Source organism: Lissotriton vulgaris, chromosome 7 (genome assembly GCF_964263255.1).
Source record: "Lissotriton vulgaris chromosome 7, aLisVul1.2, whole genome shotgun sequence".
NCBI classification, from domain to species: domain Eukaryota; kingdom Metazoa; phylum Chordata; class Amphibia; order Caudata; family Salamandridae; genus Lissotriton; species Lissotriton vulgaris.
In genome coordinates, this window is record NC_141695.1 from 1,349,607,112 (window position 1) to 1,349,621,932 (window position 14,821).

At 45.0% G+C, this 14,821-nt stretch overlaps 1 protein-coding gene across 2 annotated transcripts in view; it reads left to right on the forward strand.

The window, feature by feature from the left end:
- The window catches only part of LOC147703669 (butyrophilin subfamily 1 member A1-like), a 349,015-nt gene that overhangs the window by 37,410 nt on the left and 296,784 nt on the right, over positions 1–14,821 (forward strand). The window contains exon 1 of one of the 2 annotated variants that reach the window (XM_086932013.1): positions 2,838–2,918. The exons of the other annotated variant lie outside the window; for it this stretch is intronic. The gene's annotated coding sequence lies outside the window, so the exon portion shown is untranslated. Of the gene's footprint in view, positions 1–2,837; positions 2,919–14,821 lie in introns of those variants that run through there. 2 annotated transcript variants of the gene reach the window in all.

The following is a 14,821-nucleotide window of genomic DNA, read 5'->3' on the forward strand; positions in this document are numbered from 1 at the left end:
TGTGGGAGGGTGTGTAAACACACTCTACCCGAAAAGGCTTTATTTTGGCTCTCCTGAGAGCAAAGGCCCTCATCCCTGGGGATTAGAAACTTGTCTCTGGTTGCTGGCTAGCGAAAACCAGTCAATCCTCACACCAGTAACTGCTAGGTTTTCAGGGGGCACGTCTCAGGTGGCCTTCATGTGCAGTCGCGTATCTTCAGGGGGGTGCTTGGGGTGTTACACCCTCCTATAAATGTATTATTTAATAAATTGTTGGGTACAAGATCTCTCAATCGGGTATGATAAGGTGTCTGTTAGATTCCACCTCGGATTTTTATATACTCCCTCAGACAAAACACACATACACTCGTCTCTGTTTTAAAGGTATTAAAACTTGTTTATATTTTTCAAAATGCTGTGTTTTATGTACCACCTCATAATCCAAGCTCCTTTCCCTTTCTACTGGTTCTTAACCCCCCCTCAAGCACTACTTCTAATATAATGCTTAATATGATATGCCAGGTGATTGTTGGAAAATCTGAAGTTTATACCCACCAGTCTTAGTGAGCAGGCTACTCCCCTGTCCGAATGCATCTATTAATAAATCCAACACTGACTTCACTGTGGGTTTATTAATATGAGATGTTTGATACCAAATATTCCTCTTATCGGTGAAGCCACCATGTATCTGAGGAACTCGTTTCCACCTTTGTCCAGCACATGTACTTACAATGGCTTCCATGTTCACTAGTACTGGCAGCAATAGAGCTGACCAGCACAGCGGCATATCAGCTCATGCAGATATGTCCTCACATGTAGTATAGTGCACCCTGCCTAAGAGCTGTAAGTTCTGCTATAGAGGTGACTTACCTATACTGTATGTAGTGTCAGTGGGCATGGCACACAGGGATGTGTGCCATGCCGTGTTTTCAGTTTTTGGAGCATCTTTCAATGCAGCCTCTGGTGGCATTCCACATGAGTTTGGTGCTGGGTCCCTTAAAGTGGCACAAGATATGCTGCCGCTCTTAGGGACCATCTTTAGTACCTATGCCCAAATTACCAAATGTACTACTTACTAGGGAATTACAGAGGTGCTAAAGGACTGGTCACTTGGTGATCAAGTGCCCAGCTGTCTTGTTTTGGGAAAAGAATTCTGGCGCCGGAGACCTGGTTAGCAAATCCAGCTCACTACAACAGGCAGTTACTGTAATGAGATATGCTTTTAGAATGGACAATTCTTATGGATGTCATCAATAAAATAACCATAACTTTTCAATACAGAATGGTAGTATTAAGCTTTATATTCTGTGCAGATAATTAAAAATGTATCTCAGCCCGCTTTGTCTTTCTTCAGTCTAGCCAGAAGAGCAGAGCGTATTTATGTGTTGTCAGTGTTCTAAGATCAGTATCATTGTGTCTTTCAGCCTGCCTTAGTGTCCCCCATCAGTTGATCATCTCCCGTTAGTAAATATTTACCATTGTACCAGTGTATAAATACCCAGAGTTTAATTACCTCTATCAGACCGTCCCACATTTCGAAAAGTGCCTGTGTGAATCATACACATTTGATGTAATGAGAGAATAGTGAATTGTACACAGTGTAGGCACAATACAGGCCTATAAATATCATTGGTAAGTATGCACATTATTAATAATCATTCACATATATGTATCTTCTTTGTAACCATCATGTAAATCTTTTTTGACAAAAAAAGGCGTGGTTCAACATTTCAAGTTTAGATCTAGCTCACTAGTTGGAGTACACTGGCTCCTCAGCACACTGTCATTCAGGAAGATTCTGAGATGGACACTATTGGCAGAGTGGTGTAAAAACACTGCCGTGAGCACTTTAGGGAAGCACCAGTGAGCATAAGACCAGCTAAAAGGAAAGCAGCAAAACTATAACATCTTTCCTCGTGATTCGGACTTCGAAAGTTGGTGCTTGTTCTTGCACATTAGGATCAATTAATACGTGAGTGTGAGATGTTGTTTCAACAGTTAGCCAGCAGGCATCATGGTGTCTCATAGTAGAGCGATGTCCTCTGCCTTAACGTTCCTTTAGATCACCCATTGTTTTTGAGAGCATACATTTTTCGCAGGCCGCTGTCTTTCTGAGGAGGTAGACTGAGCTCACAAGGCCGTCCCTAGGGGTGGCTGGGACAATTGTCCCTTTGTGAACCATTGCATTAACAACCTATTCCACAAGGGTACTTACTCTTCGTACAAAAAAGAAGCATGGAATCCATGAACTACAAAGTAAAGAACGAAAGGTGGTGTAAGCACCTATCTCACTGCGCAGTTGGATGCTTAGGTTTGAAGGCTGCTTTGCAGAAGGTTACTCGTCTTGAGCATCCTGTTCAGGTGAAAGAGGTGGTGGAAAGGAAGGTTAAAGACCAATCTCTGTGACTACGTTGGAAAGGTCAGAACAGAAACAGGGTTGTGTGTCTGGACAAGCACCCCTTGAAATTTGTTGGTCTAGCAGAAAAGATGATTGTCCAAAACCGAAAAACATTATCTGCCTAAAAAAAAGTACAGTTGTAATCCCTGAAGAAGTGTTCCATTCGACTGATTGACAATCTTTGGGCTCATCATGACATGGATGGTCTAGGTGCATTCCACAGAGATTGCTCCTCTTGCTTTGTACAAGAAGCACAACTTTAATTATTCTCCGCTGTGCCAGCAGTTCTGGTCTGTTGTTTTTTTAGGTCTCGCATATGGCAGTGTATGTGCTCTAGCTTGCAAGGGTTATTGTGTACAATAAATATCTTGTAGCCCACCCACTGCTTACCGCTCATTGGCTTCATTGTCTCTCTTCTTTGCTACCCCTTAATTTTCCAGTGCGTGCCGGCATCACCTCCTTTTCTTTCTGTGGAGCATGGACCAAGCACAGATGGATTCAACTTAATTAGTGTGCGCCCACTGATCGTGCTGTGATTGAGGTACGCATTTTAGGACACTTCCTCTGCTTTCAGTTCTAGTTCAACTTTCTCCATTCCTTCTGTTTTCAAACAAATTTTTTGTCTATACCTGCATCTATTGGCTTACTAGTAGTTACATTTTACGTGGGTTGGATTAAGCCGTTATAATGTATAAATGCCACTAACGACACACTTACAACTTCATGATGCTTGCCGCCGCACCCTTATTTTTGTTGCCTTTCAGCCATTTATCCCTTTTATGCCTCATACCTTTGCGTTAATTTTAAGTTTGGTTCCTTGTTTAGGTTTGTTACACCCACACTGTACTACTTTACTTCGCTCTGTAGTATTCCACTCTATACCACTCTACTCTATAGGACTCCTCTTGGCGCCACTCTACTCTATGACACTCCACTCTATTCTACGCCACTGTCCGGCACTCTACTCCACTATATGCCAATCCACTTCGCTGTACTCTACTCTGCACCACTCTATGCCACTCTACTCCACTCCAAGCCACTCTACTCCACTGTACCCTATGCAACTCTACTCTAGACCTCTCTACGCCACTCCACTCCACTCTGCTCTATGCCCGTCTACTCAGTGCCACTCCACTTTACGCCACTCCATTCTGCTCTGCGCCAGTTTACTCTACACCACTCTGTTTCACTCTTTTCCACTTAACCCTGTGCCACTCCACTCTCTGCCACTCCACTCTACACTAGTCTTTTCTACTCCACACCACTCCACTTTATGCCACTCCACGCTACTAAACTATTTCATTCCCCTCTGTGCCACTCTACTCTGACACTCCACTTTACTCCAGTCTATGCCAGTATATGCCACTCCACTCTACACCACTCTGTGCCAGCTGATACCACTGTCTACCGTACTCCACTCTACTCTACTCCATCCTGCAGCACTTTATGGCATGCCACTCTACTCTACGCCACACTAGTCTATACCACTCTGATCTACCCCACTCTATTATCTGCCACTCCACTCCCGCCACTTCACTCTACACTACGCCACTCTACTCTCTGCCATGCCACTCTGTGCCACAACACAACTTTTTAACTATGCTGGCTATTAGTTTTGTCCATGCTTGTTTTTTTATATATTCTTTTCTGATTTATGTATTTCACGTTGTAATTACAGCAAAACAGGTGATGAACATTGGCGGCGGGATCCATTATTGTCAATATACCTAATCATTAGAACTTGTTTTTGTGAACACAATGACAGTGAACAAAAGAGTTGTTGGAGGCAAGAGCAGAATCAATCTCTGGTACAGGGCAACAGAAGTGCCACCAGCATTGGGGGTATCTAGTGTCAGAATTATTAGCTTTTGGGAGCTGACTTTTATGTAGTATATATCTTTGTCACACAGATATTCCCGCTGTGGACGCCATATGTTTTGCGACCATATTGTGTCAGAATTGTGGGTGCCCTACATCTCTGTGTGTACATTACATGTGGCTGTGCCTTTGAGGCACTTTGTAACCTGAAGTGGGGGTTCTTCCATCCAGACCAGTGCCATCCGGTGTTCAGCAAATAATAGGAGTATTGCTCTGAGCCCTCTAATTATTTTAGTTGTTTTTTAGGTCGAGCTGGAGAAAGCAATGCGAAGCATTGTGTCCAGCTCGACAACTAATGTTGCCCGTCTCCTGGGAATCTGAGACAGGGGTCGGGCAAGCGCGGCGATTGGTGTCTGTGGGCGCGCACGTCCAAGCCGGCGCCGTGCACATCCCCTGCCTCAAATTCCCTTAAGTGCGCATACACACATGCATACGCAGGCAGGCACACACACACACGCAGGCAGGCACACACACACACACGCAATCCCCCCCACGGGCTCACGCGCACACAGCCACGCACGCACCCGCCCCAGACCCACATATACACACGCACAGCTAACAGACACACAGTCACACATATACATACACACACACACAGCTACACCCATACACGCGCACCCCCCCACCCGCCACCCCCACTACAACTAAGCCCCACTTACCGCATCGGCGCGACTCCGGACTTCAGCCGCCACCGCGGGGCTCTCCCTCGGGCATGGGAGCCCCGCGTCACCACTGCTCCTCTCCTAGCCAGCCACTCCGTGGGCGCGAGCTTCCAGCAGGAAATGGAAGTCCCGCCCCACGGCAGTTTTCGTCACGCGCATGTCTTGTTCCTCTAGCGCACTGTTTTCTGTACCACATGCTGAACACAATATAAAGCGGGTGACAACTTATTTCTATGAAGCTAGAGAGCCCCCTCCTGGATGCTCCTTGCCAATGCTGGGTATTTGTTGTACCTTAACATCCATTGCTCTTTTACCATAAAAAGGCAAATAAGAATTCCGAAAATTAAGTCTTATTATGATTTTTAATTAATCGTTGAACTATCTCATCCAGAAATCAAACGATGTGACGACCTGCGCATTTTAGAACGGTTCGATGTGTAAATATTGTTAAATTAGCGACCCATAAACCTTGTGAAACGCTGCTAATTATATTTAATGTTTAGTTGCTTGCCTCTTTTTTTTTTTTCTTTTTCATTACGTACATTGCGGCCACCTTTTCAACCCGGGCTTCAGCGCCGCTCCCACTCCGCCTATTTGGGAGCAAACACGCCATCCGCCTTCTCTACCGTCCAAGTCAAACTATTTTGTATGAAGGAAACGCACTGGCAGCTGGTTGGTACTTGGGTGTTTTGTGTCAATGCTCATCGGTTTCATTCTCATACTTTCAATACACTAGCTGCATACATTCCTTGAAATGTAAAAAGCGTTTGCAAAGATGGCGTAAACATAAAGGAAGGACATGGTCTCTGACGCGGACACCTCAAGAGAAGCGCGCTACAAGCGCTCATTCATGAATACTGGACTGCCGACCGACGCAGAGCCCAAACGAAAGCGAGGACTGCAAATAAAATGCCATACGAATCCTGATTATTTTTAAGTCACAGAAACAAAGCAAGGTGTGCTAAAAAGATGTACAAACAAGCCAAATAGTCAGTTACCTAGCATAATACAGAGAGCAGCAAACTAACATAACCAGCCATAACATAACAGGCAACATGTCTTGGACAGAAGCCAACAGAGAGCAGCAATGTAATATAACCTAGACCACAGCTAAATATGATATCCCATATCATAACATAATATAGAAATCGACTACATCACAGGACCTGCATATTACATAGCTTGCTTGACATGACACACAGCAGCTATGTACCATGCACAACAATATAACATATAGACGGCAAAATAACATAACCTAGAGAGCAGCTACAAATCATAAAATAACATTCTATCTTCCTCACTTCAGGCTTCCTGTTTCTTGACGCATCCTCCTCTGTCCCGCTCCCACAGTCTGTGTGTGTTCCGCCAGCCCCAGGCCTTCCTCGCTCACTTCCTCACGTTCCTCTCATCCTCTTAGCCATCTTGCTCATCCCTCCACCCATTTCAAGAAGAGCTAGCAAGTGCCCCCCCCCCTTTACTCCCACCCCTCCACCATGTGTGACGCCTCCACCCACTCCGGCTTCCCGTTTACAGCATTCGTGGGTCCATAATGTGGTGGGAAAAGCGACTACTGTCATATGGTTACTGCGTTTCTATATATTGTGTTAAGTTAGCATGAGTTTATTACATGTTTAAACACCATATTTTCCTTCGGCTTCAGTTTGCACACGACACCTAATTGTTATTGTAGCTTTCAACCTAGACGAAAGATGTGATTTATTTGAGAATAATATGTTATTGCTCTGATATCAGTCGTGCTTGGTACACTTGGTACAAATGTCTGCACACTGAGAACTGCACTCTCTAAGAATAACCTAACACAAGGTTGCTGAAGGCCTGATCCTCGCACCACATTAGACATAACACAAATAATGTTGCTGCCAACATTGGGCTCTACTATGGTTTAAGATAGAGTTACAGGGAATGAATCAACACACTTGATGCTTCGCATGCAGAGAGCTGGTAGCTGTTGATGTGATCTGCTCCTACTGACCATTAGAGGTATGGGCCCGCCCTGCTAGAACCCAAATGAGACCTTCTTAGATATAATATAATATGCTAAATAGGGTGCGCGAAATATAGGTGATACAGAATTCTATAGATTTTTGCATCATAACATGCTATCACCTTTTGCTTACTATGGATTAGTGACTATGCTGCTAACTCTGATTTTTATAATATGTATGTTGATATTATATAAGATACTGCGTTTGAGAACTTTGCATTGAAAAATAAACATTTCAAACTTGCACGTGTGTTCTTTGCCTCCCAGTTTCGGTTTGTAATGATTATATAACGAAAGAGTGTTCATGTGTTCCACGATACCTGAGGTACCCTAAGTTCATGTTCTGGATTGTCTAAGTCATTGGGAAGTTATTACTACAGATGAGACACTGTAGCTAGCTTGGTAAGGGGATTTCTGAAACTAAGGTGAGTTTTGGGTCACCCTAACTCACCCAGGTTCTAGATCTCTGTGCACAGTTCTGTGGGAGAACGGAAACCCTGCTACACTACAAGACTCAGAATGCAATGCACTGCCGCCTGAAAAGATAGGACTGGCTGAAAGTGTCACACATGGCATGGGCAATCTTTACGCTCTAGCCACCCTTGCATTTACTTCTCTCCCTTGGCAGCCCTTGCTTTCATTCTACCCTTCTATAATTACACCATCTTCTCCCCTACATCTCGCATCCTCTTTTCTGATGTTTTAGTTCTCTTCTCTTCCTGCACTCTCTCCTTTTTAGATGACCCACTCTCCACCTGTTCCCTCTCCCCATGCCCATCCTCTCCTTATTCCATCCATAGGTCGTTTTACTCCCCCTTGCTCTGCCCCATCCTCACCTTCTCTCTCTGGGGTACCTTCACTCACAGTTTCTTCTCTCTTCACCTCCTTGTTTCCCTCTCTCCTCTCATGTTTTACACTGTCCCTCGCATACGTTACCCCTCTCCTGTTCTCACCTTCCTTTCCATTTCAACTCTTCCCCCTCTGCCATCTGCACTCCTTCCTGCCTCCACAAACCTTTTATTGCTTCAATTTCCTTCCTTCCTTCCTCGCTCCACTCCTTACCCCTATATGCTGTCTCCACTCTCCTGTTCTATTTTCTCTTCTCTTCTATTTGTTCTTTACTGCCCTCTTCTATTTCTTTGCGTCTCTCATGTCTCCTCCCCTTTAACATACTTTTCTTCTCCCTTCCCTCCATGCTCCTCTTTTCCGTGCCTCTCCTGCTCCCTCCTCCTCCTGGGTCTCTGATATCTCTTGATTCTCTCCACCCTTTACCCCATTCTCACCACAGCATCACTCGGCGCCACCCCAGCATCACTCGGCGCCACCCCAGCATCACTCAGCAGCACCACTCAGCACCGCCACATTATCACTCAGCACCGCCACATTATCACTCAGCACCGCCACATTATCACTCAGCACCGCCACATTATCACTCAGCACCACCACAGCATCACTCAGCACCACCACAGCATCACTCAGCACCACCACAGCATCACTCAGCATCACCACAGCACCACTCAGCACCCCCACAGCATCGCTCAGCAGCACCACAGCACCGCTCAGCACCACCACAGCATCACTCAGCACCACCACAGCATCACTCAGCACCACCACAGCATCTCTCAGCACCACCACAGCACCACTCAGCACCACCACAGCATCGCTCAGCACCACCACAGCACCACTCAGCACCACCACAGCATCTCTCAGGAACACTATAGCATCACTCAGCACCACCACAGCATCGCTCAGCACCACCACAGCACCACTCAGCACCACCACAGCATCACTCAGGAACACTATAGCATCACTCTGGAACACTACAGCATCTCTATGCGCTACCACAGCATTATTATGCGCCACCACAGCATCACTCAGGGCCTCCACAGCATCACTCGGGGCCTCCACAGCATCACTCGGGGCCTCCACAGCATCACTCGGGGCCTCCACAGCATCACTCGGGGCCTCCACAGCATCACTCGGGGCCTCCACAGCATCACTCGGGGCCTCCACAGCATCACTCGTGCCTCCACAGCATCACTCGTGCCTCCACAGCATCACTCGGGGCCTCCACAGCATCACTCGGGCCTCCACAGCATCAGTCAGGGGTACCACAATATCACTATGCGCTATCACAATATCACTATGCGCTATCACAGCATCAATCTGTGCAACCATTCAACAACAACTGGTTCAAATATGTTCTCTCGATGTTTCAAGCTTTATTACAAATGTCACAAAAAGATGTTAATATTTCACTTCTGTTCTTGCATTTTCGTCACAATAAAATACTCTGAACATAATCTTCACAAAAGTTATTTACAAAAGTTTAAGCTATTGCCATTATAAATTACAATACCTTTTATTTAAGTATTAATTATTTAAAAAAATTAAAAGCCACTGTTATTTGTAATATCAATACATCTAAGTCACGTAAATAAAACACATATTGCATTACAAATGCTATAGGTGTCACATTTGCGAAAGGTATAACTATTGGCATTGTAAATGACAAAGCTATTAATTTCGCTATTTTCAAAACTAACACATAAATAAAAAAAATTGTCATTTACAATACCAATAGCTCAAACTTTCCTTACGCGAGACCTATTGCATTGAAAATGCTTGTTCGTTTCAAGTGGTATCTTTCTCGAGTGAGTAAAGGGTGCAGATGTTGGGGCCCCGCACTTCAAGTTTGCACCTATGCTGCACCCCGTAGCCCTTTTCAAGCTTTCCTAATGACCACTGCCACAAGGGTGGAGAAAAGAATTTGGATGGGGGTTCATCACTGGATTTGCAAAGGTCTTGAATAAGATAGTGGGCCAGTGGCATACGACATTGAAGGTATTGCTTGTGGACCTCCTAAAAGGAGCAGAAATTCATTGTATAGTAATTTCTGCAACTTAGACGTTGAGAAACAATTCTCTTAAATTGGTGTGTATTTACTTATCCCACAAAGATTTTCTAGAATGCCGGACAGCTTTGGAGAGAGAATTGTCTAAAGGCAGCTTTGTCATCTGAATCACAGTTGCGACACCAGCGTCTCTCTAACGTTTTACATAGAGCTTTCGCTGCTTTCAGCTCAGCCGTGTACCAGGGTGCAAAAGGTCGGAGCGAAGTGTTAGACTGCTGCCTTAGTGGTGCTTCCAACGTTAGGTGGACTTCAGGAACTTGCCTGATGGTGGGGCATATAAACGCCTCAGAGAAGGAGTTAGGAGAGACACTTTGCCAGTGATTAGTGGCACCTTTGTTGTTATGTTGTCTCAAATCTGATTTTCCAGAGTTGGCAATCTGGAAATGGATCAAGGCATGATCGGTCCATGTGAGTGGAGGGGCGTTTCACACAGTATATCATTCGAATTTATAAAAAATCGAGTCCAGGGTGTGACAGCTGAGTGAGTGGGCATGACTGTTTTTGGAAAAGGCCCAAGGCCTCTAAATCAGCTAAGCGCTGATTTAGTGACTGTGTCCAAAGGGTTTAAGTCTATTTTTGGCCCCAGAGGGCGGTAGAGCAAGACAACTTTCCAATGGGATATGGGGAAGAATTCTATTTTTGAAGACACGCATACATTTCTGCCCGCTCCGTGTTAAGGGAGTCGATGAGAGAGACTTTAATGGTGTCTGTAAGAAAAAATGGCAATGCCTCCCCCCTGGTCTACCCTCCTCTATCTACTTTAATCATTCTATAGTTGTCTAAGAGAGCTTATAGCAGGAATGGAGCTCGGATTTAGTCAGGTCTCCGTCAAAAAACCCACCTCCGGTCTGAGCAAAGAGAGAAGGTCCCGGCGTTCCGTGGCATGTTTCGGTAAGGATCTTACATTGCATAAAATTATTTATGACTTGAGAGGAACCTGGAAGCAGAGGAAATTGCTACTGATCTTAGGGGCATGTTCTTTCTATGGAGTGAATAGGGGTGTTAGCAACCATTCTGTCCCTGTTGACCTAGTGTCTAACCAAAAGTCATGTTTGCAGCAGTTTTCACACGCAAGACTACTAATTGAGCCCTCTCGCATTAGAGGAGAGCTATTAGCACAGCTTTGTTTCACTGATGTTAGAGACAGACATCTTTCACAAATTTTAGCAGAGTCTTAGAGGAATAGGTGATCGTGGAGAAACTGACCTTTGAGGACAAAGGAGCAGGGGTCCTTGCGACGGTCGGGTCCAAGTGGACGCAGCTGGGCTTGCCTTTGGTGCACCCGCTGCACGCGTCTGCTATGCGTCCGGACCATCACCTGGGTTTAAGACAGGAGGTAAAGCTGGAGTGCAAAGGGATAATGTACAACATAATTGAACTGTGTTTGGCCAGAATGAATAACAAGCTTTGAAAATGCAATAGGTCTCGCCTTTGATTAAGTTAAAGCCATTTGCTTTGGTAATGGCATTGTATAGCAAAGCAAATGGCTTTAACGTAATAAAAGGCGAGGCCTATTGCATTTTCAATGCTTGTTCTGACTGAGTAATCAAAATTGCACTGTGAGCATTCAGCACAGCATGTGTCTGACAATGTTGGTTCAAATTGTCAAAGTCTACCTCCACCAGATGACAGCTCAAATCTGATTTTCATACTGGGAAAATAGACTGAGTAATCAAAATTGCACTGTGAGCATTCAGCACAGCATGTGTCTGACAATGTTGGTTCAAATTGTCAAAGTCTACCTCCACCAGATGACAGCTCAAATCTGAATTTCATACTGGGAAAATAGAGTTCATAGTAGATTGCATAGGGATAACTATTTCCTGAGAATGGAGATGGTTCCACCACTGTCACTGGGTTGTGCCAGACCCAGCTCTGGGGGGCTATGGGGCAGGAAGGACTGGACTTCAACCATGTAGGTTGAAATCATTTGCCAAGGATTTCCAGGGGCCAGATGTAAATTGGCTCAGCAAACTGGAGCAAGTACAACTCTTTGTGAACTTGACTCTCAGGCCTGCAAGGTCGAGCAGTCAAAGGCTTCTCAGGTAGAGGGTGTGGGGATGCTCGAGCTCAGCACTCAACAATCAACCAAAAATCACAATAAAATTGATGTCCAGCCCAATGCTTGGCTTTACAAGAATGAAAGTAATTGACACAGTTGTATTACACATGTCAGAGAATGCACACAAGCCAGTTATCCTGGGTATTATCTCCTGCAGGCACTGCTCCCTCTTTGATGGCCCCCTCTCCAAGGTTTTCTTCCAGGGTTTGGGTTCTTCCATGTGTAGTAATCAGGAGTAGTGTGAATTAGATTCCGGGTGCAGTCATTTGGTAACCACAGTTCAAATGTACTCAGTCTTTTAGCTATATCACTCCTCCTTAGGGTTGGCATTCTCTTGAGTCCTTTCCAATGCTGCAATGTATGAGGGGTGTCCTCCTGAACTATAAACGAGAGCCTCTGAGAACAAGCTAGTCATTTAGTGTTCAATGAATTGAGCATTTACCACGTTCAGCAGTGAGCTCACCCATCTTCCACTGCAGAGACCCAGTGCTGGGTCTTGCATAGCTGAGGTTGCAGATTCAGCGACAACTGTCTTTGGTGCTGTGGCTCCGCATGAGCGGGTGCAGACTGCGAATCAGGTAGTCGTCAGTCTTGAAAGGATGTAGTCCTGAGCAGAAGGATGGTAGGTGTAATCTTTGGTGGGCCAATGGCAAATAGAGGCTGAGCACCTGTCCAAGTCTACAGCAATCCGAAAGATGCAGCTCCAACTGAGTTTAGGGTACTCCGGCAGTTGCAACCCTCATTTGGGCCTAGAGCAGTCACAGAGTTGCAGCCCTGACCAGGCCTTCGCAACCATGCAGTGGAGCGGTCCTAGTACCCACCAGAAACTGAAGTGTGAGACAAAGGAATCCACAGGGACCAACACTACTTATTCCTAGGTAGAGGTACAATACACCATGGATAATGGCACACTGCGTAAAACATGGTGGTGCACTGTTTGGAACATCCCTGATATGATGATCATAGACTATGTGTGTGGGATTTGTCAAATTGTTGACTGCTTGTTTTAGGTCTCTCGTGTTTTTGGTTGACATCTAATGGATCAAAAAGTTAGCCCAATGTTGTTGTTCAACTTGTCTTAGTTAGAAGGTGGAAAACCACTTACCCCAATATTTCCAAAGTTTTTTGCCATGGGTTTTAAAAAGTTCATAAGGAATTAAAATGTTGCTGCCACTGTTGCTCAAAGAAACATTGGGTAGAGCCTGGTAGGGGTGATGCCCTTTACACAGTGCTCGAGGGCACCAATTTACCACTGAACAAGTACATAATGCTCCACTTGGATATAATATGACAAGAGGTAATTAAGGAGATAAATGAATAAATAGTGCAAATTAAAACATAGTAGACGATGACTGGCAGGAGGCAATGCAGAAACCCAAGAAAAATAGCAATACGGGGCAAATGTCTATTAAATCCAGTATAAAATTTTGCACAGAACATACTACTCCTGTACACTTTTGCATAGGATTGGGCGTGCAGACTCAGATCAATGCGTGAGGGGTTGTGGTTTACCCGGCACATTCTTTCACATTATATAGTGTCCAGTGATACAGCAATAAGGGTGGCTGGTGTGATTTCGGTTGTGTTGGGCATACACATACAACCGGAGGCACGCTGGCTCTTACTGGGCGTCACTTGGGAGGATAGATGGCCAACACACACAACAATCTGGCTAATGCTAGCTGCTGGGGTGCCTAAACACAGCGTTACACAGTTGTGGGGTGCACATTTGCCTCCCAAATCATCGGACTGGATGGCAGACATGGATTGGTGTCGCCTTGCGGAGAGGGTGGTGTATGAGAGCAGAGGCTGTCCTAAGAAATGGTAAAAAATATGGAACCCCTGGGAAAAATACAGAGCTTAAGAATAACTGGACTCGATGTGGGAGGAGATGAATACACAAAACGACTCTGGAGGCGATATGTTGACCCGCTCAGGATGTATAAACCTTACTGGTCTGCACACAGCAGTACCTTCCTCATGTTGTACTTTGCATTTCATATGCTGACATTATATATGATGTGTATCTGACTGGAACAGTTTTATTTTTTCTGTTCAGTAAAAATACTCCTCCCCCCCCCCCCTCCCCCCCACCAAAAAACCAATAGTAAATATGTACTTTGGTGTATAAGTGGGGTATAGTGAGCTCCTCAAATCTATCACTAAATTAATCTTTTGTCTTGACTTTTTACTGTCTGCCCAGAATTTGCCTCCATGCCAGATGGTCACCCTAATACGGGGTAGAATTACGCCACGTCACTTTCAAAAGTCATAGGGAACAAAAGGGCAGTGCATGTGCAGAGGCAGAAGGAGCAGAGCTTTAGAAATTAAACCGGTCTCACTTCTCTCCCCCACCCTCCCCTGTATTTACCCTAAACACTTTCTAGGCCCTTCACTCTTCTATCTCTCTGGTATCCTTTTCAGTCCAACTAACAGACACATATGTCCACCACTCAAATTAATTTCATATTTCCCTATACTAATTCACCACTAATCCTGTTTGGGTTCCGGAGTAGCGTGCTACTCACCAAAACGTGTGTTGATACCTCATCAGGGGGTGCCTAGCACTATATAAATGCAAACCCTTCCCTCTTCTATCGCTTCACTATCCTTTTTCAATCACAATAACAGACTAACGTCCAACACTCAAAATAATTTCATATTTCTCTATATCAATTCACCACTAATCCTTTTTGAGTTCCGAAATAGCGTTCTACTCGCCCAAAAGTGCTTAGACGCCTCATCTGGGGTAGTAAACGCTATATAAATACAATTTCAATAACCGCAGCTCTAAAGCCACCACAGAGGACACGGAAACACTTTTTTTACCCACATAGTAACAAAACCTAGAAAACACCTTACCATTCACACACCTCGAATGGGACAGCGTACAAGCTCCCATGTATGAGTACTAGGGTACAGA